We start from the raw sequence: 10,748 nt of genomic DNA, 5'->3' as shown, positions 1-10,748 counted from the left end.
TTGGTTCTGAGTTCAAACCCTACCCACACTGGGCATAGAGCTTACTTTAAAAAAAAAAAGATAAAATGATGTGGGTTCAACTGGTATCCTGCTGGAAGAAAGTAAATTTGGACCTCCGTCTTACTTCACATGCACAAATAAATTCCAGGTGGAAAAAATTGTAAGTGTAAAAAATAGAATAAATATTTTACAAGATAATTTAGGAGGCCACATGTGTTTTCTAAGGATCAAAGAGGTCTTTTTAACTAGGACTGGAAGCCCAGAAGTTATAAAAGAAAAGATAAACATATTTGATTAGAAGATTAGGGGTTGAAAAAAAGGGGAAGGGGCTTAAAAAAAGGTGGAAAAAATTAATATCATAAATAGTACCATAAGCAAAGTTAAGGGACAAATGATAGCTAACATCTCTATATTGGAGGTGGTAGTCAAATAATTTCTAGAAACGTAATCTTACAAATTTCAGTTCCTGTAAATCGACAAGAAAAGACATTAAATAATGCCGGAGGAAAAGGGGCAACTGATTATCAAGAGAAAATGCACAGAAGATCAAGTTCAAATATCCTGCCATGTAACTGCCCTATAAGAAGATGCTCCAATTTCTTGAGGTCAGGACAGGACCATTGGCAGTACCTTTCCATCAACTGGAAAAGGTCCTTCCTCTGCACTGAACACAGCCCGGATGCTTGGTTTTGCAAGCCATTTGTGGGCTGGGTTTTGGCCCCAGCAAACTATGCATACGTCGTCGCACCATGCACGCAGTAGCCCAGATTCAGAGAAATGCAAGTTCGTAACGACGTATTGCCTTATATCTGTCAGACGGGCAAAAACGTAAAAGGAGCTATAATACCTGTTGCCAACAGGGATGGGGGGGGGGGGACGTGGGCTCTCGTATATTGAAGTTGTAAAGCGTCCCAGCCTTTTCGGGAGGCCGTCTGGCACTATCTATTAAAATTAAAAATACATAATCCCCTTGACCCTAGAATCCTACTCCTCAGCAACTATCCCATAAAAATAAAAGTGCTCATTGGTACGGACATGTGTGCAAGAATGTTTATTGCAGGATTGTTTGTTGTTGCCGAGAACTGGAAACATGGTGAATGGCCGTTAATCAGGGAATGGCTGAAAAATTAAGATATATTACTCCATAGAATATTACATGACCGTTAAATGAAATGAATTATAGCCTTACCAGATGTCTGAGAGGGATTTCCACGAGACACCAGTGAGTCAGGAAAGCAAGATGCAAAAGGAGTGTAATATGATTCCATTATGGCAAAAAGCAGAACATAAAAACCTCCCTATATGTGTGGGCACATAGGAACGTATATATGTGTGTGTGTGATTGTAACAAAGGGAAACCTACATGGACACACTCTAGTTAATGTTAGGGGGAGAGAGGAAGAGTTGCCCACAATAAAAGCAGCAGATGTGATATAATCCCGTTCATGTAAGATTGTGGAGGTTTCTGTGCACAGTGTGTGTGACTACACGCGTACAGAAATGTGTCGAAAGATGCACCCTTCAGTGTCACCGGCTGGGATGGTGAGATTTCAGGGCACTTTTATTTTCACGATCGTTTCTTGTGTAGTGTTCTGATTCTTTATAAGGGACATGTATTATTTTTATATCCAGGAAGAAGATGAACTTATTTTCATTTTGAAAATGAAATAACAACAAAAACCAAATAAACCCCAAACTCCAAATACTAATATGACTCCGTAATACACACGTTCTTATTTATAGTTGGCTTGAGGGGACTGAACTTGAAAAAGCGATGCAAAAGAATGAACAAAGCAAATGTCTGTTGCTCTGAAGTATTACCTTCATCACAAATTATGGGGCAGTTGGGAAAATGTTTAAAGTTGCACGTATATTTTGTTACGGCACATCTTCTTGTTGGTTTCACTGTGTCAGCAGAATTATTTGCTGCCTTTTATAAACTTTTCAAAACTTTTAGTAGAAGTTTGATAGTTTGGTGTTTGGTTTTTCACCCCATGGTGGGGAGGGCTGTGGGAGGGGAAAGAACAGTGTTAAGTAAAAGGTGGGGAGGCGTCTCCAGCAGTTGGGGGCGCGCTAGCTCAGTGTTGCCTGCTGCCTTGAAGGTGTTTGGTTTTAGCCATTAGAGAGGGAGGTTTCCTCTTTACTTTTCGGATGGCTAATGAAAATAGCACTATGGGATATTACAAACCCAGCATTGCAAATTTTAGATTTGGGGGAGAAATTCATTTTTGTATTTTGGACTTGAGAGGAGAATTATTGGCACTGGGGTTTAGAGAGCAGGAAATGTGTTGACCTAGTTTTAAGTCAAGGCTGCTAGTTAGTATGTGTTCGCTTTTACCCAATTATCCCTTTACAAACCGAGAAAACAAGGGAAATCTTTCCTGCCTGTTGAACGAGGATCCTAAGAGTACGTACATTTAAATGGGCTAAAATGAAGAAAGCGCTTTAGAACGGTGCCTGCACTTGGGAAGCACTATGTAAGTGTTGCTCTATTATTACTATTACTGTTATTAATCTTGTCTCTTTGGTTGGGCTGGACTGCTTGCATAAGAAGCACTTACTTTGTTTTGGGAATGGCTTACAATGTAAGGCACTGATGTAGTTTAAGATTCTGACATGCTGTCTGAATTACTTTGTGTACGATACTTCACCCAACACTGTCGACTGGAGGGCACTCTATTCTATTTGATGGCAGAATTATATCAATAGTTACTTATAGTCACCTCATAATGACCCTTAGCAATTTAATAGGATATTAAAAATACTTTTGATCTTTTTAAAAGATTTTATTTATTTATTTGAGAGACAGAGTGAGCGAGAGAGAGAGAGAGAGCACATGAGCAGGGGCAGAGGGGGTGGCAGAGGGAGAAGCAGGCTTCCCGCTGACCAGGGAGCCTGACGCGCGCGGGGCTCCCTCCCAGGACCCTGGGATCATGACCTGAGCCGAAGGCAGATGCTTAACTGACTGAGCCACACGTGCGCCAATACTTTTGATTTTTAAAGATAAATGTGTTTTTCAATAAAATCAGGTGTTGCCCATGCTCAGTTTGGGATGGGACACGGAGAAAGTATAGCCTTATTGGGATATCCAGCAGTTTTCACCAAGGATGTCTTTTTCTAGTAATTAAAAGAAGAACCTTTGAGAACATCATGCGATGAGGATGAGTTAAGGAGCTTTGCTTTTGGGTTTGGTGTTTTCTTTCATCCTGTTACAATGTCCCACCACCTCTATGACCTCTATAGTTCTGAGAGCAGAGTCTTCGAATGCCCTGCTCTTTCTACCTCCTTTACCCTCCCTGAATTCTGGATAAGCTATTTTGACCCACCCACTGGGAGAGCACTCCTGGTGTGGGAAGGTCAGGAGCCCAGACAAGAAGGCTGGGGAAGAGAAGGCCTCATTCCTCTGTGTTAGCTGTAAGCCAGAAAAAGCAACCCCCTGCAGGGCTCCCATGTTTGAAAAGTACCCTGGTGCTTAATGACAATCATGGGAGTGCAGAGCAAATGTAGGAGGACTCTGCCCCTCTCTGACCTCATTCCTTGTAGTCCTTACTTAAAATAGTAACCAGTTAAATGTGGTGGCCAGTGGTAGCCTGAATTTTTACTCCCAGCGCTCACCTGCCTGCCTTACTTTTGGAAATGATGAGTAAGTGCCTGTTGGGCACCCTCTCCTAAGGGATTTTATCTGAGGAACAGATTTATACCCCCTTCCCAGTGACACCTTCTGCCCTTGATGCATTTAAGGCATCTGATCTCCCTTTGTCCTCTTGGTCCTGGAAAGAAGATTGGGAATGATCACTGGAGTTCTCATAGTGTGTGCTCTGGGTACCTCTCGCCAGAGTATCTGAGGCACACATCTGTCTGTGACTTCTAGGCCAAATGAATAGTCATCGGAAGCATCAACAGTCAGTAGATATGGCTTTTGGGGATTTTCCAAAAGGCAGGGCGGGCCTGATCTGTAAGATATCATCTGAGGCAGTTCTGCTTGGATGTTCAATTTCAGGTGATCGACTATTCGGGGGACATAGATACAGGCTAGAGATACAATACGTAGGTATACTAGGCTGCCATTCACATCGGAAGGAATGGGATGTGTTGCAGATTTGGTAAGCTAAGTAGCATAGTGCATGTCATCATTTGCATTGCAGTTGTATAAGGCATGTCTTTCGAAGTTCTCTCCAAGTGGGGATAATGCAGGTCCCAATACATTGCTGGCTTTCCCAGAAATCCAGGCACCTGATCAAAGTGGGTCATTGCATGCTAGGGCTTCTGCCCCCCCCCCCACCCCCCCGCCGCCCTTTAAGACTTTCGATCCTCCTTGGCAAAATTGGAATAGTCAGGGAAGAATCGTTCCATATTATGTCGAATCTACTGAATCTAAGTTTCTGACAGCAAAAGAAACTGGAATGGCAAGCAATTTGAAGTAAGGCTGTGTGGTTAATTTTTTATTTCCCCTCTCAATGTAGTAACAGATCTGATGCCAAAACAGCTTTGGCTATAGAACTGAGCATGTTTTTTCCACCTGACTCAGCATGGGTGATAAATAAATCAAGTACATTTTACTGCTCTAACAGTATGTAGGATCATGGGTAATCTTTTCTCAGAGGCAAACCATGTTCCCCACTCCCCCCAACTTTGCAGATGGACTCGCCAGAGCTTAGAGAGGAAAAGAGGCCTTGCTTTTATGACATGCACATTTTGGTTGACCCAGTGGAGCAGTTTCCTTAATTTCAACCAGGTGACCTAGCCGTAGTTCTTACTCAACTGTATCACTCAGAAGGTATCTTAAAATCCAGACAGTCAGGTTTTCCACTGCTGCATCAGTTTGACAGGTGGTGCATTCATTGCATGTCAATGCCCTGATGTGGCATTAATCCAGGACCGTTTGCCATGGACCTAATGCCATTCACTCATTCAGCAAATATCTTGTGAATACTGCTATGTTCCAGAACATCATGAAAAAAAGACTCAATTGTGTCATATTGATGCGTTTTCAATCTTTTTTTTTTTTTGCCTTCGAGGTATCCGTGTGAACATTGCTGTGTTTGTCAGTTTCTTCCAGAGTTGGAACCCTGCAGGGTTTCCCAATTTTATGACTTTCGAAGGGGGCCTTCCCCACTGGCTGACACTAGAGGGCGCTCAATCGCCAGTAACAAATTTGGGTACTTGGATTTTGCGCACTATTTCAAGACTTTGGTTTTAGTCTTTTCAGGAAAGAACAGTTGCACAACTCCATTCTCCTCCTAATGGAATGTCAAAAGAGGGGACCTTCTATCGTGGACTACACGTTAGTTTCCATGAAGGCTTTCTCCCTTAAAATCCAGACTTTTGAAATACCCTGTTAATAGTGAATAACTTGCTAGGAACTGCACACGCTGCACATGACATTTAATCGCATCCTACTGCCATCCACCACATCCACATCGAGTTCCATGATACTCCAAAAGGAAATTCTGGAAAGGATGGACTCCTTTAGGAACTCAAAGAATTTACCGACAGGCCAGTTCGGCTCTTACTCACTGTTGCGTCCAACGCCCTTTCCCCTTGAGCACAAGCGAGTCTGGCCTCCCATTTTGGCCCCGGGATTTTCTGGCTTTCGCCGATTTAACGGATCACATTCTGTTACCCCTGGACTCCACCTAACTCCCCCATCCTGTATCTTCCGTTCTTTCTTTTTTTGTACCTCTTCAGTATCAACCAGTACTCAGTCCTTTAATGCTCACTATGCGTCAGTTGCTTTTCCTTTATTTCCCTCACACTATCACATGTATGTCTCACCACCGCCCTTAGAAACTGGTATCAAGCTCCCCATCTTACAGATGAATAAACTGAGGGTCAGGATTAAGTCACCTGCCAGAGTTTGTGTACCTTGTAAGTAGTCAAGTCAGGATCTAGTTCTAAGATTTTCTGATTCATTTTGTTCTGCACTGCCCTCCTTAATCAGACTTTCACACTGTTTAGTACTGTCATCAGTGTCATCCGCTTGTATCATTCCTGGTCACGCTCCTTGGTTTTTACCAGGTGAAAGTTGAACCAAAATTCACAATGCATGATAAAAACTAGCGAAAGACAATATAAAAATGGAAATGAACCTCAGTTGGATGAAATTGCCTCTCCTACCCCCATTATATTTCAGAATTAAAAAGAAGCCAAACTTGAGATAGGAGTCGCTTTGGTCCTTAGGCAAAACAGGTTCTTGGTTCTGCCCTTCTACGATGAAGATTTCACCTTAGGAGTCACGCCAGAGTGGCTAATATGCAAGATTAAAACATTTGTATTTGACTTTCTAGGAAGACTTCCTAGAAAACCAAAGGCTTTCAGGATCTCTGTCAATGAGCTCATTTGTTGGGTCATAGTTATAGCTTCAATATTTCGAGTTTTTCAGGGCAAGGAATTTCTGTGTTACTTAGTATGAAACAAGAGGCTAACATGAATATAGAATCACCAGGTTGGAAATTGAATTCCCTCCAATAGTTTATGTTTTCTACATGTCTAATGTGGTTCTAAAGAAGAAAATGACCACGGAAATGTCTGGGTTAGCGAGTGTTTGGCATTTATTATGGGTAGAGATTTTTAAAAACACAGCTTTATTGAGATATAATTTATACACCATACAATTCATCTGTTTAAAGTGTATGATTGCATGGGTTTTAGGATACTTACAGCTACGTACAGCTATTGCCACAGTTGGTTTTGGAATATTTTCATCACCTGCAGAAGAAATCCTGTATCCTTTAGCTGGCACACTCCTTTCCCCTACGACCTACCCCCACGTCCAGCCCTTAGTAACCACTAATCTACTTTCTGTCTCTGTGGATTTCCCTACTTTGGACTTTCACAGGCATAGAATCATATAGTATGTAGGCTTTCGTATCTGGCTTCTTTCACTTAGCATAGTGTTTTCAAGGTTCACCCACGTTGTGGCACGGATCAGTGCTTCATTCCTTTTTTTATGGCTGGCTAATATTCTATTGGATGATGCACCACCTTTCATTTATCCATTTATCTGTTGAAAGGCATTGAGGCATTTCCACCTTTTGGCGGTTAGGAACATTCGTGTATGCATTTCTGTGTAGACATGTTTTCCCTTCTCTTGGATATACACCTGGGAGTGGAATCGCTGGATCGTAGGGTAACTTATGCTTCATTGTTTGCAGACCTGCCGGATTATTTTCCAAAGCAGCTGGACGATTTTACAATCCCACCAGCGTTGGGTGAGGGTTCTGACTTCTCTCCATCCTTGTCAACACTTGCTGTCATTTGACTTTTTGATTCTAGCCATCCTGGTGGGTGTGAAGTAGAGTGTTTTTTTTTTTTTTTTTAACAGGATGGGATTTATATCCCTATGTAGTTATTTATGTTTTTATTTATTCTTTCCACTACCAATTATTAACCATCTGCCAGGCCTTGGGCCAGGCTCAGGAGATTTAAAGGTGCCACACCTGCCCTCCACATCTCGTGGGACAGGGAGACAGCAAGTGGGACACACGAAAATATAAGTATTTCTCCCCCTTTTATCTGTTTTACTCACCTCCCCAGCCCCCTCCCCTCTGGCAACCACCAGTGTGTTCTCCGGAGTTATTAGTCTATTTCTGATTGTTCATTTGTTTTGTTTTTTAGGTTCCACATATGAATGAAATCATATGGTATTTGTCTTTCTCTGTCTGACTTATTTCACTTAGAATAATACCCTCCAGGTCCATCCATGTGCCACAAATAGCAAGAGCTTGTTCTTTTTTAATGGCTCAGTAATATTCCAGTGTGTGTGTGTGTGTGTGTGTGTGTGTGTGTGTGTACGCCACATCTTCCTTATCTGTTCATCTCTTGATGGACACTTGGGTTACTTCCATGTCTTGGCTATTGTAAATGATGCTGCAATAAACAGGGGTGCACATATCTTTTCAAATTAGTGTTTTCATTTTCTTTGGGTAAATATCCAGTAATGGAATTACTAGATCATATGGCATTACTATTTTTATTTTTTTGAGGAACCAAGTATTTTAATATAGCTATGGATAAAACTCTGTGAACGCCAACAGTAGCAAGTGACTAATTTGAGATCCATTTAATCTGCATAGGGTTACATTCAAGCTATGAAATAGATAAAAGTATTTAATATCAGCTTTATGAAAAGCCATTCTACAAACATGATGGCTTTCAGAGTCATCGTCACTGAACCCACTCATGTCTAGAAAATAGCCCTGGTTTTCAGAACCGTCACTGAGTTCCAACTATTATGATATGGCAACAATACAAGTTTTTGCCTGTTGAATGGGAATAAAATAAGTTGATTGGTGAGAACAGAGGACAAGAACATATGGTGACTTTGGGAATCCAGGTACCAAAATAAATTTCATTTCTTGCTTAGCCCTTAATAATCCCATTTCATTGGATTTGTGCTTTTCTCCTTCACCAGAACCGGTTGCTTCCATTCTGTCTCCTCTCCCAGAAGTACCCCTTACTCATTTCCATGCCCGGTTCCTTTGCCATTAGTTTCTGGGGGTTTTAGACCGCCAAACCTCTGACCTGGAATCCAAAGCTGCATCGCAGAAGTGGTCATCAGGGTGTCTGCCCCTGTTGGCTTAGATGCATTGAAAACACACTGGGCCCTCTGTGGGCTTCTGGAACATTTTCTTACCACCTCCCTCTGCCCTCTTGAGTAGAATAAACACGGAGTTGTCCTTTTGCAGCTCTGCAGACCAGAGTTCACTGCCTAGAGCTGTCAGAGAACAGAAAGCACCTGCTGCAATTCGGCAGGGCCGGGTCCCACTCTTTGCCAGAATGTGGGACATTTTAGGTCCTGTGGCTTCCGTCCATCTCTCCTGCTTGTGGACACCTATTTTTATAGGGTGGCATAAATATCTGCAGAACAACCAGACTTAATGTGTTCTCCTGTGCTTGGCTTTCCGACTTCTCCGGGATGAGCTTCTCATGGCAGAGGAGAAGCCTGAGGTCAGAGAAATGGTGTGAGTGAGAGAAACAGGTGTCTTGGAAGTGTCACCATACTTAAAGCAATACCCCACAGAAAGGCCTCTCTGGGGGCCCTTGGGGCAGCCACTTTTGCAGGTGAAAAGACATTTCTTTCCCCAGGAAATGGCTAAGGGAATACATTTATTTCTTTATACGTGGACTCGGGCTTAAGAGAAATTGGTTCATGCGTGTCTTGGTCCAAACATGGTTCTAGTCCCTCCCCATGGTGATAATGGTGGAGTTCTTTTTTCTTTTTTTTCCTTTGTTCCATCCTGTCCTTCTCTGCAGGAGGACCTTGCCAGTTGCTTTGATTTAGGATGCAGGGGCTGCCAGGCAACGAGGCAGCCACGAAGGCAGCCCTGACCTTCCCGTCTGGTTGGTGCCTGTATTTCAGATCTGGTGTCCATGTAGACGGGCCAAGGCGGGCCTCGGAAAACATGGATTGGCAGGTGAAGGGGGGGATAAGAGAGAGGAATCAGTTCTCTTAGACAAATAGACACAGCAGAAGCTCTATAACCAGTGGCTTACCAGGAAGAAGAACCAAGGCCCACTGGTGGTGGTCTAGCATTAGTGAGGGAGAAAAGGGACCTGGGCCAGTCCTCAGAGTAGGCTGTGATCACTCTGTGTGATGTGAGAGTTTGCTGTCTTTCCTGGTGCCTGAGATTCTAATCAAGCCATTGCTTCTGCATACCTGCGTGTGTGTGTGTGTGTGTGTGTGTGTGTGTGTGTAGACCGTGTCTCATGAAGTCTTGATTCCCCTCCTTGTGAAGGTTTTGGGGTGTCCTAGAATCCCCTATTAAGATGCAACTACCCAGGAGGGAGAGTCCTTTAAGCCGATTCAGAGCATGCCCTGAAAGAAAGGGTGGGGATTAGCAGCAAAGGATTTGGAAGAGGCCCTTGACACAAGGTGGAATCCATACAGGAAGAGCCAGAGGATGCGGGCTTGAGAGAATCCCAGCCTAGGTCACTGTCCTGCCAGGAGAAGAGACTTATACCAATTTCAGGGGGGTGATAAAGGGATGGGGGCTAAGGTATTCTAGTGAGGCAAGCCCATCTCCCACAACTGAAGGTCTCAGTACTTCATTGGCTTCCAGCCTTCAGGCCTTGGCTTTGACCTCATATTTCTCCAGGCAAGTGGAGCTGCCTGATGTCCATTCCCAGAAGCTCAAAACCTGGCAGCATCCTGGGCCTTCCCATCTCCTGTAGGCCCATGGCCTGCCTGCCACCATGGCCTGCAGGTTCTACTTCCTTAGAAATCCCCGATTCTGCCCCTCATCTTCTCCCTGATGCCCCAGACCTTCAGCTTGCCCTCCCTCCAATTCATGGTCATACTGCTGATGGAAAGGGCTTTCTAAAAAGGCAACCTCTTCATTTTCACCCACAGCTTAAAAATCTTTCAGTGTTGCCCAGTTGCCTTCCAGATAAAACTCTTCCTGTCGTAGTGTCGGCACCCACTCCTCGTCTCTCCAGCTTCTTCGGGCTCTCTCAGACCTCTGCCACTCCCTTCCTACCAGAGGGATCCCCAAAATCATGGTGCTCTCTCTCACTTCCCTGGGGGCTTTTCTGCGTGCTGCCACTTCCGTGGGGACATCTTTCCTCCTACAGGGTATTCGGGATTCAGCTCAGGAGTCACTTCTAGGAGGGCAACCCTGACCTTCTTGTCTGGTTGTTGTGCCTCATCCAACCCCACAGTGTGCCCTGTTCCACTGCTTCATGGGTCTGTGTTGTCACTGCCTGCTTCTCCCTCCCTCCCCTTTATTTTTTTTTTTTAAAGATTTTAT

The sequence above is a fragment of the Callorhinus ursinus genome, unplaced genomic scaffold (assembly GCF_003265705.2).
Source record: "Callorhinus ursinus isolate GAN/ISIS: 27379988/994484 unplaced genomic scaffold, GSC_fseal_2.0 scaffold8, whole genome shotgun sequence".
NCBI classification, from domain to species: Eukaryota; Metazoa; Chordata; class Mammalia; order Carnivora; family Otariidae; genus Callorhinus; species Callorhinus ursinus.
This window is presented reverse-complemented; position numbering follows the sequence as displayed.